General features: G+C 43.5%; 1 protein-coding gene and 1 non-coding gene across 2 annotated transcripts in view; one reads left to right on the forward strand and one right to left on the reverse strand.

The window, feature by feature from the left end:
* ZMAT4 (zinc finger matrin-type 4) overlaps nt 1-22,022 on the forward strand; it is a 319,392-nt gene that overhangs the window by 289,132 nt on the left and 8,238 nt on the right. The window lies entirely within an intron of this gene.
* On the reverse strand, nt 14,455-14,561 carry LOC123278401 (U6 spliceosomal RNA). The gene has a single exon (XR_006515763.1). It is a non-coding gene; the product is annotated as a U6 spliceosomal RNA (small nuclear RNA).

The following is a 22,022-nucleotide window of genomic DNA, read 5'->3' on the forward strand; positions in this document are numbered from 1 at the left end:
TCAACTGTTTAATTAGGGTTGAGGCCAACACAGGATTTAAATGACTAAAGTCAATGAACATCATGAATATCATTCCAAAATGTTCTCTGCTAATTGTGAGTAATCTCCCCGTTCCCAGGAGAGGAGGTGGCTGGCTGTAACGCCGGGCCTCCCGTATGGTGTCATTTCGGGGAATTGCTTTCTTCTCTCCACGTGATACCCTTCCTCCCCATGCGCACCTGCTAGCTAATTGTCAAAGTGTTTTTTCACAGAGCAAAAATGCACTTTTGTCTGCTTTCCTGTAGAAGTCCCAGGGATAATTAAACAATGGGATGTGTAAATGACAAATACAGTGGTCCCAGTTTCACTTTCCATTTCAGTTACCTGTGGTCAAGGTGGTTGGAAAATATTAAGTGGAAAATTCCAGGAGTAAACAATTCATAAGTGTTAAATTGCATGCTGTTCTGAGTAGCGTGAAATCTCACGCCGTCCAGCTCTGTCCCACCTAGGATGTGAACCATCCCTTTGTCCAGCGGATCCTCGCTGCATATGCTACTCACCCATTACTCACTTAGTAGCTGTCTTGGTTATCAGATTGACTGTTGCGGTATCGCAGTGGTTGTGTTCAGGTCACCCTTATTTTACTTAATAATGGTCCCAAAGTGCAAGAGTAGCGATGCTGGCAATTTGGATAGGAAAAGGAAAAGCTCTAAAGTTCTTCCTTTAAGTGAAAAGATGAAAGGTCTTGACTTAAGGAAAGAAAAACAAAATCATGTGCTGAGGTTGCTAAGATCCACAGTAACTTTTGTTACAGGATATTGTTATAATTGTTCTATTTTATAATTAGTTGTTGTTAATCTCTTACTGTGCCTAATTTATAGGTATGTGTGTGTAGGAAAAAGCCAAGTGTATATAGAGTTTGGTACTATCAGCAGTTTCAGGCTTGGAACCCCCCTGCCAGATAAGGGGGGACTGCTGTCTCAGAATCTTACCTGTGAGATGTTTAGACGGGAAGGCCTGAGATAGAAATATGAAGGGCATCATTGAGTCGGGTAGAGAAGGCAGAAAGGGGCAGCTGGGGCTGGCAAGGACAAGCTTGGCCTGTTTGGGCCCAGGGCCAGGCGAACTTGAAGAAATAACACCCACTTCCATATACTCTGGACTTAAAAAGACAAATGAGAAATAAAAAACTCAAGAAGTTAAATATTCTCTTCTACACAAAAATATTCCCAGACTCCTTTACTATCATAGTTTTGTCCATTATGATTTCTTTGGCTCATAAAGCAAAGGTTTCAAAGATTTCAAACCATAGAGGTACTGACTTCCTAATTCACTCATTTTTATCCTCTTAGAGGACAGACAGGGAATAAACTGCTTCATCATCATTTTTAGTCGAGAAAGCCTGGTAGATAACAGATGTGCGGCCTCCGAGAGTCCGGGGAGACTGGGATGAGGACGTGGAGAGGATTCCTCTTCCCTTGGCCGTGGGGGCAGAAGGCCAAGGCCGCCCTGTGGGGGCCCGGCCATAGGGAGCCCTGCTTCTGCTCCCCAGCCTCCCCTCACTACCCCAGTTTCCGAATGGCTTTTAGAGTCAAGGGACGGCTATCTTTAGGGACAGAGCCGCTGTGGTTTAAGAAATCACATCCTTATCATCTGTCTTCATATGTATTGTTCCAATCAGAGAGCTGAAGGTGGAGAGAGAGACACTATCAAGTCATGCAGATTCATGCAGGTGAAAAATTTCTTAAGACATAGTTCTAAGTCAAATTTTAAAATCTAGTTTAGAACATTTCTTTTTCTTCTATAATATTCACTCTAAAATTATTTCTCCTACAAGTAGTGCTGAAAGAAGATGGATTGCATCTGTTACCTTTGGATTTAGACAGCAGATGTAGTTACGGTTTCCTGGCTTGTCTCTCCTCTTGTGGAGCTCTAATACTGGAGAATGATTCAATTCCATTCTGTATTTACTCTACATCTAGCTAAATGTCAGATACTGCAAGCATATAGGACCAGCCAATGGTGTGATCTCTACTTTCAAGAAGCCTAGAGTTTAAATGAGGAGACTAAATTAAGAGATGAACCTAATAAAGACATTTAAATGCCGATGTATGGGAATGATTTTATATAACATCATGCAAGGAATTGAGAGAGAGGAGAGATTAGTGCAGACATGAGTAATGAGAGAAATGTGCTCGGATGAGATGACCCTGGGCTGGGAAAAATGATGAATTCAGGTTGAGGCAGGCTGAGTTTAGGGGTCTAGGAGCATTCAGGTGGAGATGCCAGTGGGCGTTTAGTTTATGGGTCCAGAGTTCAGAAAATAGATGATGGCTGGAGATGCAGATTCAGGAGTCATCAGCTCATAAGAGACTGTTTAAGTGCTTGAGATGGGAATAGATGACTTCATCTAAGGAGAGTATATAGAGAAGAACAGAGATAAACACACATTCATGGGACAGACCCAGTGGCCTAATGGTTAATTTCATGCACTCTGCTTCAGTGGCCCAGAGTTCACTGGTTCGGATCCTGGGTGCGGACCTAGCACTGCTCATCAAGCCATGCTGAGGTGGCGTCCCACATAGAAGAACTAGAAGGACATACAATTAGGCTTTACAACTATGTACTAGGGCCTTGGGGAGAAAAAAAAAAAAAAAAAAGAACATTGGCAACAGATGTTAACTCAGGGCCAATCTTCCTCACCAAAAAGAATACCTTTAAAAAAAGAAATTAAAAAAACACAGACACAGGGGCTGGCCCCATGGCCAAGTGGCTAAGTTTGTGTGCTCTGCTGCAGGCAGCCCAGTGTTTCATTGGTTTGAATCCTGGGCGCGGACATGGCACTGCTCATCAAACCACACTGAGGCAGCGTCCCACATGCCACAACTAGAAGGACCCACAACGAAGAATATACAACTATGTACCGGGGGGCTTTGGGGAGAAAAAGGAAAAAATAAAATCTTTAAAAAAAACCCAAAAAACACAGACACATATTCATGCATACAAGTGTGTGGTGTACATGTGCACACACGTAGGGTGACAGAGGGAGAGGACTCAGAACTTTTTCTCATAATGACACGCTTTATATTTCTTTTCTAAGTAGGAGAACGGGACAGGTTAGTGCTTCGGAAGCCAAGGAAGAAAAGCACTTCAAGAAGGAGGGTACAGAACAGAGTAACCAAATACCAGAAAGAGTCAAGCAGGAAGAGGACTAAAAATCTAGAGGGTTTGTCAATTAGGAGGCGGTGCTTGACTGTTGTCAGGGGAGTTTTGCTGAAGTTTCGAGCCCATGATGACCACAATGGCCAGACTAAGAACAAAGAGAGGGAGTTCCACGCAGTTTTCTCTCCGGATGAGGGAGCATGCCCTGCAGCCCCAGCGGTGACAGCAGTGAGAAGGGCAGAGGGTGATGTGGAGCTGAATGGCATGCTTGAAAGGGTTTTGCATGAGAACTCAAAATTAAATAGCAGAACCCTCTTTTAAAATAAATAGTATGGAATTTCATGAAAACAGAACTCTATTTACCAGAAGTGGACATGTAGAGTCAAAAGTGGCACCCCATGAACTTCATCCCTGGCCCCTGCGGTTCTCTGGAACTCTCAGGGACCTTTGATAATCACAACTGATAGGACCATAGAAGCAAGAGTCAAAGGTGCCTGCTTTTCCCCAGCCCGGGAGACGGAAGGAATGCTGATGGAGACTTTAGTAAGTTAAGTCTTAGACACATTGCTTTTGAAGTAATGGTGCTTTATCCAAGTGGGGATGTCCTGTAGGGGATTGGAAACAGGCCTGGTATGCAAATACAAGCCAGGGCTGAAAATGGAGATTTTCAACTCAGCTAGAAGGGGGAACGTTGAAGTCTGGAGAGTAGATGCAGCCTCAAAAGTAGAGAAAGGGGCAGAGAGATAGAGCAGCGCTTTAGGCATTGGGTCTACCAGAAAACCACTAGAAGGAGTCTGCCTGCCTGCCTGCCTGTCTGTCTGTCTGTCTCTCATACACACACACAGATTTGACCTTTGGCCATTGTGGGAGCTGTTGCCTTTGCATCTGATGGTGGAGCATGAGGTATGCAGGACAGGCTTTTGGAAAAGAAACAGATACAAAGTGGGAAGGAGCAAAGACAAGCTCAGATTCATAAGCATGAGCTGGGACCAGTGAGGACGGGTGGAAACCCGTGTTAGCGCTCAGCACCTTCACCCTCAGTGAAGGAGAATCTGGTGCTTTCATGTGTCAGGTGCAAAAGGGCTGACCTTCCGAGTGTAAAAAGACAAGGCCAGCAACAGGGAACGGGTTTCCAGGCGACGTTGTGCAGCCTTGTCATGTCAGCGTGCTGCAGAAGCACCGCAGCACACTGACAAAGCACAAGGGGAGGCCGCAGAGCGCAATGCCAGCGGAAAGACACAGCATTAAGTGCGGAGTCATTTCCTCCCTCTTTGGGAAAAATTGAACAAGTCAAAGATGGAGAGATTTCAGAGGTTTCCAATTTTCTCAGGAAGATGAGTTTGTTTTGTTAATGAATTACATTCTGAATCTCTTTCCTTTAGGTACATATAAAACTTATAAATGAAAGACCGTCTCTTTTTTTAACAGAACTGTATGCCTTTGACGATAATCTTCTAGACCGACATGTGTAAGATAATTAATACCCACCTAGGAATGAATTACACCCATAATCATAAAGAATTGAAGCATCCCTTGGAGAATACGCTGTTTTATCTGCATTCGGAGATTAATTCGAGGGGAAAGATACAATGATTTGTTCTCTCACTCGAGCAAAACAAAAAAAATTTGCTGGAGTTATAGCTTAGGGATTTATTTCAGAACTTTCGTGGAAAATGGACCATCTGTGGTTGTAAGTATTATTACTTATATAATTTGTTCAGGACAACAAGTTATGATAAAATGTCCAATTTCCCTTGGCAAAATTGTCTATTTTATTTTCAATATATATATTTAAAGTTTGACAGGATTATGGAAGATCATTCCAAAGAAAATAGCTTAGCTGCTTTGTGAATGGGTGGAGCCGGAAACTTATTAGATGGCACAAATGTTGGCAATGGCAGGAAGCCATCTGCTGAAGCTGGCACCAGGACAACAGTCAATTGGAGAGTAGGACAGACCTCAGGGAAGAAAAACGTATAAAACTGACAGCAGACATCGAGTGCTCACACAGCCCCACACCTCTCTACAGCTTCTGGCTGGGGAAGATTATCACGGAAGTTTGGTCACAAAGGGGCTCATGGGGATCCTTCCTGGGTGCTGTATTCTTTTCTATCAGCACACTCTCCAGAAGAGATCTAATCCCACCTTGCACACACACTCACACACACACACACACAAACATCTGTCTATCTATCTACCATCTATGTATCTCTCATCTCTATCTCTCTTATCTCTCTCTCATCTACCTGTGTATCTATATACACATATACATATCTATGGAGACAGAGAAATCTCTGTATCCATATCTATATCTATCTATATCTACCATCACGTCCAAGCTTGATCTTTCTCCTGGAACTCCAGACTCTCTATTCAGATGTCCATCAGACATCCCAAACTTAACATGATTAGAAAGAGAACACTTGTAATCCCTCCTTCTACCTTCTTCTCCCTCAGGCTCCCTGTATCTCTGAACAGCATCACCATTTATCCAGTTGCTTACGGCTAAAGTCTAGAAATTGTCCTTGATTCCTTTCCTTCCCTCCCTTTCCACACCTAATTTATCAGCAAGTTCCGTGACTCTGCATATCTTAATCCGTCCTCATCTCTCCATCTCCTCTCTCAGCACCCTCGTCCAAGCCTCTGGTCTCTATCTTTACTGGCCTCCCAGCAGCAGCCTCCTAACCTGCTCCCTGGGGTGCATTTCCCTTTCTATATGCCATTCCTCACAAAGCGGCTAGACTGAGCTTTTAAAAATGTAATCCAGAGCATAGTCTCCTCCACTGAAAATCCCCTGAGGGCTTTCCGGTGTACTCAGGAGAAACCAAACTCCTCGTGCTGGCTCACAGGGCCCCATGTGATCTGACCTCTACCCGCCGCTCGGTGTCAGCTCAGACCAGTCTCTCCCTGCCCGCCGTGCTCCAGGAATACTCACTGGCCTTTGTTCCGATTTTCAAGCAGCTGAACTTTCTTCTGCCTTAACTTTGTGTTTCCTATACCAGCTGGAAACTCTTCCTGATGTGCGTTTCCATAAATTATCACCTGACTCGCTCTTTCTTATTAACCAACTCTCACATTAAATATCTCCTAGGTATTCTTTGTCGCATCATCCTATTTTAATTCTTTACCTAGCACTTATTTTCCTCTGATATTTCTACATCTATCTATTTATCTATCTATTCATCCATCTATGTTTCACAAATAGAATAAAAGTTTCAGAGAGGCAGGGGTTTTCTGGGTCTTGTTCACTGCTGTATCTCCAGTGCCTAGAACGGGCCAGCATACAGAAGGCAGGCACAGAATTCTAGTGTTACAGATAGTCAGAGACAGATAATTTTAATATAAGATAGGAAATGCATGTCAGGGGAAAGCAGACAGTACTAAGGGGGCACAAAAGAAGGGCAGTGAACCTAGCCAGTGAGATGACCTTTGGGAGACATGGTACTTGACTTGGGTTGTTGATGTGTAGGTGGACAGGAAATGTAAGGAGGTTGGTCAAGGAAGTGATACCACCATTAGTAAAGGCTGATTTATATCTTTAGAAAAGAGCCTGGAGTGTAGAGAGAGAGAAAAAGGCCTGAGACATTAGCAGGAGCTAAGAGCTAGAGTAAGCAGTCCCAAATGTCACTAAAAAGAGAGAGAGGGCCAGCCCTGGTGGCCTAGTGGTTCAGGTCAGCATTCTCTGCTTGGGCAGCCTGGGTTTGGTTCTCGGGCATGGACCTACATAGCTCTGTTAGTGGCTGTGCTGTGCTCTTGGCCTACAGACTAAAAAATAGAGGAATATTGGCATGGATGTTAACTTAGGGCGAATCTTCCTCACCAAAAAAGAGAAAGAGGGAACTCTTATCCTAGAGGTAGTGGTGTCACATTGAAGTCATTTTAAAAATATCACTCTGGCAGCAGATTGGAAAAGTCTAGAAACAGAGATAACAATTAAGAGATTATTAAGGTAGTCCAGGCAAGACTTAGGAGTGATTCTACCTTGTATCATGTCAGGTTATGGCTACAGAAATACTAAGATTGATCGATAGTGACTTTGATGTATGTAATATGTATAATACCTACACCCTGAAGTGGCACAAGTGGTCATTGGCAATGTTCTTATTGATTTCCCTCACTCTCAACAGTCTTCACCTGAAAACTGATGTTAACGAGAGCTATGCCACTGGATATGATGATTAAATGAAATAAAGTATGTAAAATACCTGGTGTACTTCATGGCACAGAATGAATAATCAGGGAATATTTATTTCTTCCCTCTCCTCTATTAACTAACACAGTCATTGGCTTGGGAATAGATTCACGTGGAGAGTATAATATAGAAGAAATTACGTTAGATTGAAATTCAAGGGTCCTGAATTCTCATACCATCCCTATCACTCATTACCTATGAAACTCTGGGCAATGCGCTTTATATCGTCTATAAAATGCAGAATAATAATTTTCCTACTGCCCCAGTGGGATTGTTGTGAGGATCAAATGACATCAGTCATGAAATTCTATGTGAACGTAAGGTGCCATTATCTTGGTCCTCAAATCCACCTGTGGCCCAGATACGCATTCTTATCCTGAGAGAGTCAACTATGGCTTTGGAAATTTTTTTAGCATTTTCAGGCCCTAAAGTTGATAGTACGACAAACTCAGCCACTACCTTGAAACACAATATGTCACCTATTACTTCTAACTCCAAAACATCAGAATGTCCAGGTTTCCTCTGTATGAACTTTCTATTGCTATGTAAAAAATTATCCCCAAACTGAGTTGCTTAAAACAACAAGTATCTGCTATCTCACAGTTTCTGTGAACTGCATGCCTAGACATAGTCGGGGGCTGCAGTCATCTGCAATAATCTGGGGCTGAAGGATGTGCTTTCAAGATGGCGCACTCTCATGGCCATTGGCAGGAGGCTTCTGTTATCCACCCATGGCTCTCTCATGAGATGGCCGCTTACTTCTTCCAGAGTGAGAAATCTGAGAGAAAGAGCAAGGAGAAGAAGACACAGTGCCTTGTGTGACCAAGTCTCCAAAGTCACACATCATAAATTCTACTTTTTTTCTATTTGTTAGAAAAAAGTCAAGTCCAGCCACACTAAAGGGGGTTGGGGGAGTGGGGAAGTGAGCGTGGGTGGAGACCAGGCTCTTCCTCTTGAAGGCAGGAGTGTGAAAGAATTTGTGTACGTATTCTAAAGCCACCACACTTCTCTATAGTTGAAGTCAAGGAGTGATCCTCTGGGGTCCCCTTGGACATCAGCGGAGCTTGTGGCTCCCTGTGCTAGCGGCACACTCAGCATGGAGAGACACCTTCCTCCCACAGGACCAAGTCAACTTGCTTCCTCAGGTTCTCTCGGTAGAGTTTTATTTACGTTTATTTATATGTTCTAATATACTATCTCCTCCCCCCGCCCAGTTTTATTGAGAAATGATTGACATGCATCACTATGTGAGTTTAAGGCACACAGCATCATGGTTTGATTTACATATATTGTCAAATGATTGCTACAACAGGTTCAGCTAACATCCATCTTCTCTTATAGATACAATAAAAAGAAAAGAAAGAGAAAAAGGAAACAAAATTCTCCTTCTGATAAGAACTCAGGATTTACTCTTAACAACTTCCCTGTACATCATGTAGCAGTGTTAGCTACAGCCATCATGTTGTACATCCCTAGTACTTCTTGATCTTACAACTGCAAGTTTGTACCTTTTGACACCTGTCTCCAATTCCTCCTCCCTGTACCATCAGCCTCTGGTAACCATAAGTTTGATCTCTTTTTCCATGAATTTGGTTTTTTTTTTAGATTCCACATATAAGCGAGATCATACAATATTTGTCTTTTGCTTTCTGACTTATTTCACTTAGCATAATGCCCTCAAGGTTCATCCTTGTTGTCACAAATGGTAGAATTTCCTCATTTTTATGGCTGAATAGTATTCCATTGTGTATACATCACAACTTCTCTGTCCATTCACCTGTTGGTGGACACTTAGGCTGCTTCCGTGTCTTGGCTGTTGGGAATATGCTGCTGTGAACACAGGGTGCAGAAGTCTCTTCAAGTTGGTGTTTTCTTTTCCTTCAGATATGCTCCCAGTAGTGGAATTGCTGGGTTGTATGGTAGTTCAATTTTCAATTTTTTGAGGATCCTCCATACTGTTTACCATGGTGGCTGCACCAATTTACATTCCCACCAATAGTGCATGTGTTCCCTTTTTTTTTTCACATTCATGCTAGCATTTGTTATCTCTTGTCTTTTCGTTTGTTTGTTTGTTTTTCTTTTGAGGAAGATTGGCCCTGAGCTAACATCTGTGCTGATCTTCCTCTACTTTATATATGAAATGCCTGCCACAGCATGGCTTGACAAGCAGTGCATAAGTCTATGCCCAGGATCCAAACCAGCAAATCCCAGGCCACTGAAGCAGAGCATGTGAACTTAACCACTGTGCCTCTGGGCCAGCCCCAATCTCTTGTCTTTTTGATGATGACTATTCTAGCAGGCATGAGGTGATATCTCATTGTGGTTTTAATTTACATTTCCCTAATGATTAATGATGTTGAGCATCTTTTCATGTACTTGTTGGCCTGTCATATATCTTCTTTGGAGAAATGTCTGTTCAGGTCCTTTGCCCATTGTTTTTTTTTTGGTCAGGAAGTTTGGCCATGAGCTAAGATCTGTTGCCAATCTTCTTTTTGCTTGAGGAAGATTGGCACTGAGCTAACATCTGTGCCAATCTTCCTCTGTTTTGTGTGTGGGATGCTGCCACAGCATGGCTTGATGAACAGTGTGTGGGTCCCCACCCAGATCTGAACCCGTGAACCCTGGGCTGTGGAAGTGAAGCATGCTACCTTAACTACCATGCCACCAGGCCAGCCTCCCATTTTTCAATTGAGTTGTGTTTTTGCTATTGAGTTGTATGAATTCTTTACATATTTTGGATGTTAACCCCTTGTCATATATATGGTTCGCAAATACTTTTTCCCATTCCCACTCTGTCCTTTAAAATCTAACATCTCTGGCAAGGCTGAACATCGTGCCTGACACAAATAGGAGTTCAGTAAATATTAGTTCAATTTATTGAAAGATCCTGAATACAAATGGTTTATCTGATTCTTTCCAGGAGATAGGTTTTAGTAAGAAGAAGAAGGAGGGGACGTGAAGGCTTGGAGAGTAGTAACACGAATTGGGGAAGGGGCCAAGTGGGAAAAGGACAGAGAATTAGGCCCTGACAGCTTAGCCATCCAACTGCTCGCGTTTTTGGATGGCTAGACTGTGTGCCCTGAAGGTGGACTAAACTCTGCACAGTGGCAGGAGCAGCAGCAGCTTCATTGGTGGCAAGCTGACCTAAAGCATGGGAACTACCGTAGGGAAACTTCTCAGACCCTGCAGAAAAAGAGGTTTCCTTGCCACTAGGATTGGGAACACAGCCCGGAAGCGAGAGTGGACTCAGCAAGAGTAGGAGAGAGTTATTATGGGAAACCTTTCCAAGTAGATTTTAATTTTGGAGAAATACCAAGCTGTAAATTGATCTCAGACGTTGAAAATGCATTAGATGCCACCATGGCCCTGGCTGTCAATTCAGCCTGCGTTTGTCGAGCAGCCATTGTGTGTCAGCCGCTGTTCTTGTGGCATACACATTTATTATCTCATTCAGTCTGCACAAACGCTGTATGGGAAGTTTGATTATTCTCCCTTTATAGGAGATTAGTGCTTCGGGAGGTGATGTTCCTTGTTTAAAGTGACACAGTTAGCAAAGGGAAAAACTGGGATTTGAATCCAAGTTTTTATACTTTATTATACCACAGCTTTCATTTCTTAAAGTGAGAAATTGCAAATGCAGATACATCACGGATTAACTAACGTTTCGTAAAATATAGCATCTTCCTAAATAGAAGGCTGGTACAGGTTAAGCTATAGGCCCATCTCATTCCGTGAAATGTAGCTTGCTCTTGGCAACAGTTTTCCTGCAGTAACGTTTAAAATGGGGGTGAAGATTTTCTTTTAGAGTCTCTTCTGCAAATGCATGTCTTTCTCATTCAGATATAAGGTTGTATGTTCCCCTCAACAAATTGCCCAGCTTTCTTGAACATCCAGGCTACACCCAGTACATCTTCTACTGCGCAACAGCTAATAACATCGTAACCACTAAAACAGCCAAACAAAATTATGAAGTTTCAAATACTTGATTTGTAATTATACTTTTAATTGAAATGTTAATAGGGCAATCCAATATCTTTCTTATGATCCTTATCCACTAGAATTTGCTCGTTATCCATTATTCCTTCAAGGAAAGAAAATATTTTCTCTTTCTCCCTTGTGTTTCTCTATGACCTTTGATTTCTACCCGTGACCCCCAGGCTTGTGTGCCATTCATTCATGCATTCATCCGTTGAGTCAGTAAGCATCATTCATCCACTCTTTCAGCATCTATTTATTGAGCATCTACAATGCGCTGAGCACTTGTCTAGTCATGGATGGATCGTATCTTGTAGGCCAACCACTGTGCTCAGCTCTGCGGGTGATAAGATGTTGTCTGAGGCACCGTCACTGTGATGAGCAGACGCAGGGTAAGAGGAGTATGATGGCATTCACGTAGGATACGATGGAGACAGGTGAATATACATTTCTCCTATTAACAGTGCTATTATTAGTTATCATATGTAATAAACTGTTATTGTATGACGGATTGTTTGACCTAGAGGGGTCATCAGATACCTTGTAGAGGAGCGACATATCAGATAAAAAGCAGGCTTTCTCCCGCTGGTCATTGTGTTAGTTTGGGACTGGGTCCTCTGAGCAGCACATGCTAAGAGAGGTTTAAATGTGCAAGAATGTTACTAGGGGAAACAGCTGTGAGGGAAAACGCCGAGTGATCCAGGAGAAGCTGGGAAAGCTGTCAGGCCACGCCTCTGACCCCAGTGGAGGAGAGTGGAAGTACTCTAGTCTAAGTAAAGCAGGGGTGTTGGAAGATGCGCCGAAGTCGGCCTCAGAAGCACTCCCTGCCTTCTGGGAGGGGATCTGCCTTGTCCTCTCGGCGCCCTCGGTCGTGGCCTGAGAGGAGCCCGGGAGCAGTCAGAGCTCGGCAGTGGGGACCTTTGGTCGACAAGGCTCCTGTAGGTGCTGGTCTGGGAGGCACATTCTCAGGGCCACCCTAGTTGCTGTGAGGTCAGCACTGCAGGCTGAGAGGGCAGATCAAACAAAAGATTTGCTTAAAGCAGTTTGGTGCATTTTAGGAGAACTACAAGCTCTATATGGCTGAAGTGTGGGCGCATTTCCGTCAGGGAAATGAGGAAGCAAGAAGGGAAGGTGTTGAGAAGGAATACCAGAGACGTTCAGTAGCCGAATCACAGAGTCTAATGTGCAAATCGAAGGGGTTTAGGCAAGGAGAAGACATTGGAAAGTTTTAAGTAGATAAGGAACCTAATCAGGCTTTTTCTCGCCAAATAAATCAGTGGGTGGATTAGAAGATGTAATACAACACAGGGAGAGGAGGTGGAACGCTTATCTTCTGAACTATTGCAGTAACCAATGGAAACGCAGAGACTCAGAAAGGTGTTTGAAAAGTAGAATTAACATCATTTGACCACCAATTGTGTGTGAGGAGTCTTTGATTCCAGGTTTCTGGCTTGGGCACTCGACAGTGGAGACATCCTCTCCGATAAGGGATGCATGAAGAGACGCTGGTTTGGGAAAAAATGTTTTGAACAGTGTGGCATTTTAGGTCTCTCAGCACTGTTTTACCCAGTCTTCAAGAGATATCTCAAGGCATGAGATGCACGCTGGGGAGCTGTGAGCCTCTCTCTCCCTCAGGAGACATTTTAACACCCCTGGTCAGCTGACCACCTCCACCCGTGTAAAGGGAGGGCATCAGCGAGCTTGCCTCTCCTGCATCTCTGTGTCTCTCTTGACCTTTGTCTACTTAGCAGGAGTCAGCAAAGACAAAAACGGCTGTAGATTAATGTAATGTCTATGAGATCATGAGATTGCAAAATGAATTTCTCCCCAAATGGACAAGTACTCCATCAGCCCCTTCCCCATCTTTGTCTTTCTCTGTTTGTTTTGGAAGAACGCATCCTTGCACTCTCCAGGGGGATGTGTGGAGTGAATCTACAGACACTGGTCAGAGCACCCTCTTCTCCGGACAGCTGATGATGGGTGGGAGGTGAAGCATTATCTGACTTCTTGACCCAGCAAAGCAGAAATCACCCACAGAAATCATCAGAATCTCTAATAAAACAACATGCTTTGGTTCCCAATTTCATTTCCATTATTTAAGTTTCATGACATTAATTCAGGCAACATAAAAATTTCCAGCCAGATTTGTATGCATGTATCACAGAGTCTTGGGATGAAGGGAAAGAGAAAGAAAGGCTATCGTGATTCTCTGGGGAATGTGAAGTGGGTTTCAAAATAGCATTTTTAAAAAAACATTTTTGTTGAAATCAGCAGTTTACAACCTTGTGAAATTTCAGTTGTACATCATTGTCTGTCAGTCGTGTTGTAGGTGCACCCCTTCACCCTTTGTGCCCAGCCCTCACCCTCCTTGGCTATTGTAAATAATGCTGCAATGAACATAGGGGTTCATGGGACTTTTGGAATTGCTGATTTCAAGTTCTTTGGATAGATACCTAGTAGCGGGATGGCTGGGTCATATGGTATTTCTATTTTTAATTTTTTGAGAGATCTCCATACTGTTTTCCATAGTGGCTGCACCAGTTTGCATTCCCACCAGCAGTGTATGAGGGTTGCTTTTTCTCCACAACCTCTCCAGCATTTGTGACTTTTTGTTTTGGTTATTTTTGCCATTCTAATGGGTGTAAGGTGATATCTTAGTGTAGTTTTGATTTGTATTTCCCTGATGATCAGTGATGAACATCTTTTCATGTGCTTATTGGCCATCTGTATATCTTCTTTGGAGAAATGTCTGTTCATGTCTCCTGCCCATTTTTTGATTGAGTTGTTTGATTTTTTGTTGTTGAGTTGTATGAGTTCTTTATATATTATGGAGATTAACCCTTTGTCGGATATATGACTAGCAAATATTTTTTCCCAATTGGTGGTTTTTTTTTTGTTTCAATCCTGTTTTCCCTTGCCTTGAAGAAGCTCTTTAGTCTGATGAAGTCCCATTTGTTTATTCTTTCTATTGTTTCCATTGTCTGAGAAGACATGGTGTCCAAAAAGATCCTTTTGATACTGATGTCAAAGAGTGTTCTGCCTATATTTTCTTCTAGAAGGCTTATGGTTTCAGGTCTTACCTTTAGGTCTTTGATCCATTTTGAGTTTATTTTTGTGAATGGTGAAAAAGAATAGTCAATTTTCATAAAAATATAGAACGCTTTGCAAATTTGCGTGTCATCCTTGTGCAGGGGCCATACTAATCTTCTCTGTATCGTTCCGATTTTGGTATATGTGCTGCTGAAGCGAGCACTCAAAATAGCATTTTTAAAGCACCTGCCTGTCCCAAGAGATAAGCTAAGTATTTCATATCATTTCTCCTTTCCCCACTTTTTCCTCCTCTTTTTCCTCCTCTTCCTGCTCTTCCCTCTCCTCCCTCTTCCCTGCTTCTTCATCTTTGCCTTTGTCTTCATCTTCTAACTCACTGAATCCTTAACCATTAGGCCACTCCTTGGTTGAAAGCACACTAATGGTTTTCCATCTTGTTCCATAAAAGCCTAAGTCTGCACAATGGCCTACAAGGCCTCACACAAACCTGGACCTTCTTGCCTCCAGTTAACTCTTTGCCCTCTCCCGGCTTCTTACCTGTCTGCCTTTGGCTCCAGCCACGTGGACCTCTTTGCTCCTCCTTGGAGACCTCACGAGAGTTCTTGCCTCAGCTCTTGTACTTGTTTATCCCTCTGCCTGCTCTTCCCCTAACAACCACACACCAACTGGCAGTTTCTCTGACCATGCTTAAAAGCTGCAGCTTCTGTTCCCACATCCTCCATGTCCCGGCCCTGCTTTATTTTGCCTCGTAGTCCTTATTGCCTCCCATCATACCGTATAGTTTACTTATTCTCATTCATTGCCAGTTTCTCCTTGCTAAAATATAAGGCATAGATTTTTGCCACTTTGATTTCCTACTGTGGCCTCTGCACATTACAACAGTGTCTGCTTTAATGGGACTAATATTAGTATTCCCATTCTCAGATGAGGTGACTGGGCTGTGAAAACTGAAATAATTTCCCCAAGTCACATCCTCGGTAAACAGCAAGGCTTCAGTTCAAATCCAGATCCATGTGGCCCAAGATCCACATCCTTTTCACCCCGGTGGTTTCCTTCTTTTCCAAATAGCCAGGTCAATACTCTCCTACAATCAGGGGGTGGCTGCTAAATGGGAAATGACTGAATTTTGGTCAGGGAGTCAGATCGTGAGACCTGTGTGAGAGGCCAAGGAGGAAAGAAACAACATCAACGAGAGAACAGTGGGGGTTCTGTATGCTCACAGGAGTTAAATGCCTGGTGCTTCAGGAGATCCCTGGAAACCTTCTTCGCAACCCCCAGGCCAGATCCCGCACACGCAGACTGTGGGAAAACTGGCACCACACGCGAGCCAGCCACGGGTTCCATTTAGATTGCATGCACAGATGTCTAATTGGAGCTTGCTGTTTATTAACATACGCTGCTTTGCCGTTCAGAAACGGGAGTTAATCAAAATGTTGCAAATGATGCACCTTGAGAAATGGCACTCCTTATCATGATTGCATCTCCATATTTTTTCCACGTTAGGTGTGTGTGTGAAATGCTTTTAAAAATTCTACTCAACTCAGATCAGGCCCTGGTCTGGGATCTGTCTGAGTCTGTTCAGAGGGTCTGGCAGAATTGGCGTGGAGCCATCTTTCAGTGCAGCTTTATACGCCGCACAAACCTAGACTTGTGTAGCAGTCGGTTAGGAGCAGAGCACTTCCTGGCCCTTACAGCTCACGTGGAGCCTCGGAGAGCCCCGGCTCCCCTTCTCCCTTGCCCTCTCTGTTAGTTACCAAGGAGTAAAGGTCACAGGCTAGAAGCAGATAATTATGCTACCTCAGGAATCGCTGCTTCCCTCTGAGGACCACTGGAATGTAATTCATTTCTTCAATCTTTCTTCTCAAGTATTAACAAAGTCAACAAAAAAAGGATTTTCTTCCCCACCAGGACTTGCCAGCACTGGATGAGAGCAGTCAGCATGAATTTTAATGAATGTCTGCTTTTCAGTCCTGAATTTTCCATAATCAATTTCTTTTTGTTTATTAATTGAAAGTGAAAGTGTATAGAGTTTAAGAATTGATGGATCTTGGCGCCTTGGAGACCACTCAGCCACATTCAGAGTGGAGCTGGCATGTGCTTCTCTATAGAGCCCAAGCTTATGTAAGAGGTACATTGGAAGACGATTTTCTCTTGTTAAAATGATTCATCCCATGGTTCTTTAAATGGGTCAGCTAGTGCTGTAAATTAATTTACACGAAAGAGAGTCAAATTCTCTACTTTTTTTCAGGAGCAAATCTATAGAGGAGGGGAGATGCACACGGGCGGGTTCTCCTGATGTTGACCATGCTTCTCACTGGGCCTCAGGGTTCAGCTCTGCTGTTTCTCTCTTGCTGCTCTACCCCACTTACCTTTTTGAGGTGTGTGAAGAAGGTCCCGATTCGAGGGGCATGCCCACCTGGGTGACTCATTGCTTTGGCCCTGAGACTTCTCCTGTGATCAGAAGAGCCCTGTGGTGATGGCATTTGAAGAGGGACACGTAGGATGTTTCTGCTAGATTTAGCATGGGGCTGTCGGTGTTTCAGGGGACTACTGGGATCATGGCAGATCATTCTTTGATTGCTGTTCTCCTACTTGATACACCATAATAACACTTTTCTCCCATTTACTGACAACATTAGTTTTCTTGGGCTGCCATAACAAAGTGCCACAAACTAAATGGCTTAAACAGCAGAAATTTATTGTCTTATAGTTCTGGAGGCTAGAATTCTGAGATCAAGGTGTTGGCAAGGCCGTGCTCTGTCTGAAGGTGCTAGGGGAGGATGCGTTCCAGGCCTTTCTCCTAACTTCTGCTGGTTCCTTGGCTGGTGGCAGCAGACCTCCAATATTCACACAGCATTCTCCCCATATGCATCTCCTTGTGTTCAGATTTCTCCTTTTTATAAGGACACTGATCATATTGGATTAGAGGCCACCCTACTGCAGTGTGACCTCATCTTAGCTAGTTACATCTGCAATAACTCTATTTCCAAATGAGTTCACATTCTGAGGTACTGGAGGTTAGAACTTCAACATATGAATTGCAAGGAGGGGACACAATTCAGTTCATAACACTGAACATTAGGTAACTATTATTGCTAAATAAATTACCCCTAAACTTTGTGCTGTAGGGGAGGAAGACATTTTCTCTACCCGCTCTGGGTCCTTCTGGATGAACAACGAGTTAAATTCACATGAGACAGAATAACAGGAGAAAATTCAACAAAGCTTTATAACATGTATACATGGGAGAGGCTCAGGCAACCTGAGCAACTCACCAAAGTGGCAGAAGTTCTCCCCTTAAACACTACCTTCAGCTAAAAGCAAAGGAGGATGTTGGGGGCGGGGGGCGGGAGGGCCAGTTATGGAGATCACCAGACAAGTACAGTAAACAAGAGTCAGGTTATTATGCAGATTTAAGTCCTTGCCTTCCACGTTGATAAGAGCTTCTAGAGATAAGGTCAGACCCCTTCTTCCTGGTACAGAGAGGGAGACACCTTTATAGATGGAGATTTCCTTTACAAATGTAAATGTCTCTTACAAAGGGTAAGTAAATTCTACTTTTCAGAGTTTCTTTCCTGTCTGCAGTTTTTAAAAGCAACCAGCCTGAAATAATCCTCATTCCTAAAAGACATATCTTGGGGTAGCCAATTCCAGTCCCCCACAGTGCCTTAAAATGACATTTATTATCTCACAGTGACTCTGGGCCAAGAATCCAGGCCTGGCGTAACTGGGCTCTCGGGCTCTGCGTTTCTCCTAAGGCTCCAGTCAAGGCTGCAGTAGAGGTGAACCTGCTTGGAATCTCACTCAAGAAGTTGTTGGCAGGATCTGGTTCCTTGTGAGATGTTAGAATGAGAATCTCCATTCCTCAATAAATACTGACCACAGGCATTTCTGGGCATAGGCAGCTCGCCACGATCTGAGCAAGCAAGAGAGCAAGAGAGTGTGGGAAGAAGATGGAAATCACAGTCTTTTATAACCTAATCTTGCAAAAAAACTGTTCATACTCTATTTGTTAGAAACAAGTCACCAGATCCAGACACACTCAAGGGGAGGGGATCATGCCAGGATGCAGGGACCTTTGGAAGCCACTTCAGAGACTGCTTACCTTGGTCTGCCCTCTGAGTCCTCCTTCCTTTTTCATGAAAGCTAGCACATACTTGCACCCAAGTGGTTTGGTTGGCCTGCTTGTTGCCAGTAGAATTTCTGGAGTCTATTGGTCTCTTTTCATTGTGTACTGCTTCTACGTCTTTCATTCCAAAATGGTAGTGTTTCAGCTGATACCATCTTCTCAAAACCTCTGTAGGATTTCTGTGAATGTTATTGGGGTTCACTGTACTAGAAATAAGTCACATCCACAAATCTCTTTGAGGAAAGCTTTTCTCTAGCTTTGGATCCTGTTGAAAAAGCTGAGAGACATGCCCTTTCACTTCCTGGAGGCCCTATTTTTCCTTTGAGACAACCTATAAGGCACACCCTTAATCTCTTTTAAGACCCTTGTGTGGGACCCAGTAACTGTCTGATCATTTGATCTCTTTGAAGTCTTAATCAAGGGTTATGTAGTCTCATTTAGCTTTATCTCTAGACCACATTTTCTTGACAGTACTTGGAAGCCATTTCTTAATTTTAGCCTCTTTTGCTGTCCAGAGAGGCTGAGGATGTTCAAAATCATCAAGTCTTGGTTCCTTCTTATTTAATAGTTCTTCCTGCAATTTGTCACTCTTGCAGTTTACTATAAGCAGCCAGAAGCAGCCAGATGGCACCTTCAACATGGCTTGACAATCTCCTCAGCCAGATCCCCATGTTCATTACTGCCGGTCAAGAACACGTTTTGAAAGGGAAAATATATTTTAACTGCCCCTCCCATGCAGAAATGCAAATCATCCCTGTGGCATCTCCCTGCCCTTCCGTCCCCGTCACCACCGGCTTCATTGCCCTTTGCAGTTCTCGACTACTTAGGCCAAAGTGTCCAGCACCCCCAGCCTGATAAACATCTTGTTTCCAATGGTCAAGTATGTTGGACCCTGTCCTTGGGCGCTTGGAAGTCCTGGTGAAGAGCTTCGCTCTAGCAGCACACCGTGGCTAATGCTGCGGTCGGCTAATGCGTTATTCCCACTATGTTACCTCAATTAAAATGTGTAAAGTAGGCTTTAAGGAGTAGTAAAGTCATATTATTATAGAAAGTTATAATTTGAATAGCTTTTCCAGTAATGGTAAAACACTTACAAAGGGTTTTCATTAACCTATTTGTTCCTTACAGAAGTCTTATGCTCAGATGTCTTATCCCTGGTTTAGTAAATAGAGAAGTTGGGCTCAGAGAGGTTGAGTCATTTTCTGTCGGTCACATGATTTAGATCACATGATTTAGACGGTGTCAAGTGGCACCAGGATCCCAGACTCCACACTAGTGTACCCCACTCTGCACTGCAGATGCCCTGTGGGGACAATATGGAGAGCATAGTTATCGAGTGGAGGATCACAGTGGATTTTTACTAGGATGATTCCTAGATGTGGTTGAATTGTCTCCACACCATTAAGTTTGCCACCACAGACACTAGAAACACCGCTGCCCTTTGTGGTATGTTTTGTTTTGTTTTGTTTTGGTCCAGACTTGGGTGTCCTGGAAGGTGCTGCCCCAGATCACGTCTCCCAGAGACTCTCCATGAGCACCTGCTGGCTTTCTTGATCCTCTTCCTTGGTCTGTCAGCATGTTTATAAGACAGAGTTTGGCTCTGTTTGCAAAATGTGTTGACAGCTTTCAGTAGTGGATTTGGACATCTGTTTAAAGGTTTGCTTGTGTTTGTGGTGGGTGCTGGTTAGCAAATAAACTCTGAGCCCGAAGGGAAGAAAAAAGAAAGTATAGAATCCTCTCTATCTGTGGATTTCTCATTTTGGAGTTTGTGATAATTTAGACGGGGCTGACAGAAAACTGCTGAACTTGGAATTGAACAACTTAAAGGACTGAGTCTCTCTGTGCTGCAGTGACCTTGGCCCGGCCACAGGATTTCAGCCTGTTGGAGGTGAGAACGCCTAGAGAATGGCTGTGTGCATTTCTTCGTTGATAGATGAGGAAATTGGGGAGATGAAGCTACACTTGCAGTGTAGCCATTTAGTGTAAAGCCAGGCCTAGATCCTAATTTAATGCTCTTTCTGAGTTCTCTTGTTCCATCACATAATGTTTTGGGGTTTTGATAATAATATAATTGTCAAATAATTTGTTACAAAAATTGCATTATCACGTTAGTCCTATTTTTACCACCAGCAGGCCAGCCCGGGTACCAGAGTCCCCTGTGACTCCTCAGTGGCCCATGTGTTGGCAGAGACCCCCAAGTCTCCTCCATTAGCTTCCTGCCCCCCTCCTCTCTATCACAGCCTGGCATCTCCCCTCTGCAACTGGCAACATCCCATCCCACCGTATTTCCCAGTCCCCTTCTCAGCAATCTGCCTCACATGGTATTTGCTTTCAGTTTTTGTCACTTGGATTCCCAGTCCTTCTCTTCCCTCTGACCTCGCCAGGCACCCCACCAACACGTGTTTTTGCCAACCTGTTCCTTTGCTTCTTCTGATCATCCTTTAGGGTCAGCTTTTGGGGGGTAGCTTTCTACTCCTATAATTGCTGATCTTTGTATACTAGGAGTCAGCTGGAATTGCTGGCCTCCAGGTATCCAGGTAGTCAAAAGTTGTGTACCCCAGGACATTTGCACATGAGCTGAAGGGGAGTTCAGACATTTCCCCTTTCCTGATCCCTAAGCTTAGAGGCACTGAAATGTTTGAGAGACAGGTACAGATTATTTGAACATAATAGTGGTCAGTCTCTCCATGAATACACCCATTGTTTTTCTTCATTTTATTTTACATTTGGGGGGAAATTAACAGATTTTACATGGTTATAGAACTTTCCTTTAAAAAGTATTCTGATTTATATTTCAAAACATCCAATTTCAGACACTTGATGGCTCTAGATCAGCACTGTCCTGTGATGATGCGAATGTTCTATGTCTGTGCTATACAATCCAGAACCCTCCAGCCACATGTGCCTGTGCAGCAGTTGAAATGTGGCTGGTGTGACTGAGGAGCTCAATTTTCAGTTTGATTTAATTTTAATTATTTTACATTTAAATAGCAATATATGACTACTGGGTATCATAGCAAACGGTGTAGTCTAGATCATTTTAGCCTTTTTTGCAGGAGGGGACATTGTGAACTCGTCCAATATTAGCATTCCCCCCACCCCCACCATTTTCTGCCACGCGCCATTGTTTCCCATGATTTCTCACCGGCCCTGGAAACACGGAACCAGAGCTGCCCCTGGGATCTGGAAGGCCTGTCTCACTGCAACACTCTGTCTCTGTTTCTGCCAATTACATAAGACTCAGTAATAGTCTTAGCCTAAACAGGAGCCCATGTAGCAGAGTAAATATTAATAATAATAATAGTGAGACAACATTTATTTGCTCCATATGTATGAGGTACATGATACGTCGGTGTATTAACTCATTTAATCTTGACAGCAGCCCTGTGAGGTCTATGCTATTATTGTGTCATCTCCATCTGATGGAGCAGGAAACTAAGATAAATGTCACAGAGCTAGTGAGTGCTGGGTCTGGAATTCGAGATCCAGTATTTGATGGTAGAGCTCATTCTCTGACAACTACTGAGCTGCTTCTGC

The sequence above is a fragment of the Equus asinus genome, chromosome 27 (genome assembly GCF_041296235.1).
Source record: "Equus asinus isolate D_3611 breed Donkey chromosome 27, EquAss-T2T_v2, whole genome shotgun sequence".
Classification (NCBI taxonomy): Eukaryota; Metazoa; Chordata; class Mammalia; order Perissodactyla; family Equidae; genus Equus; species Equus asinus.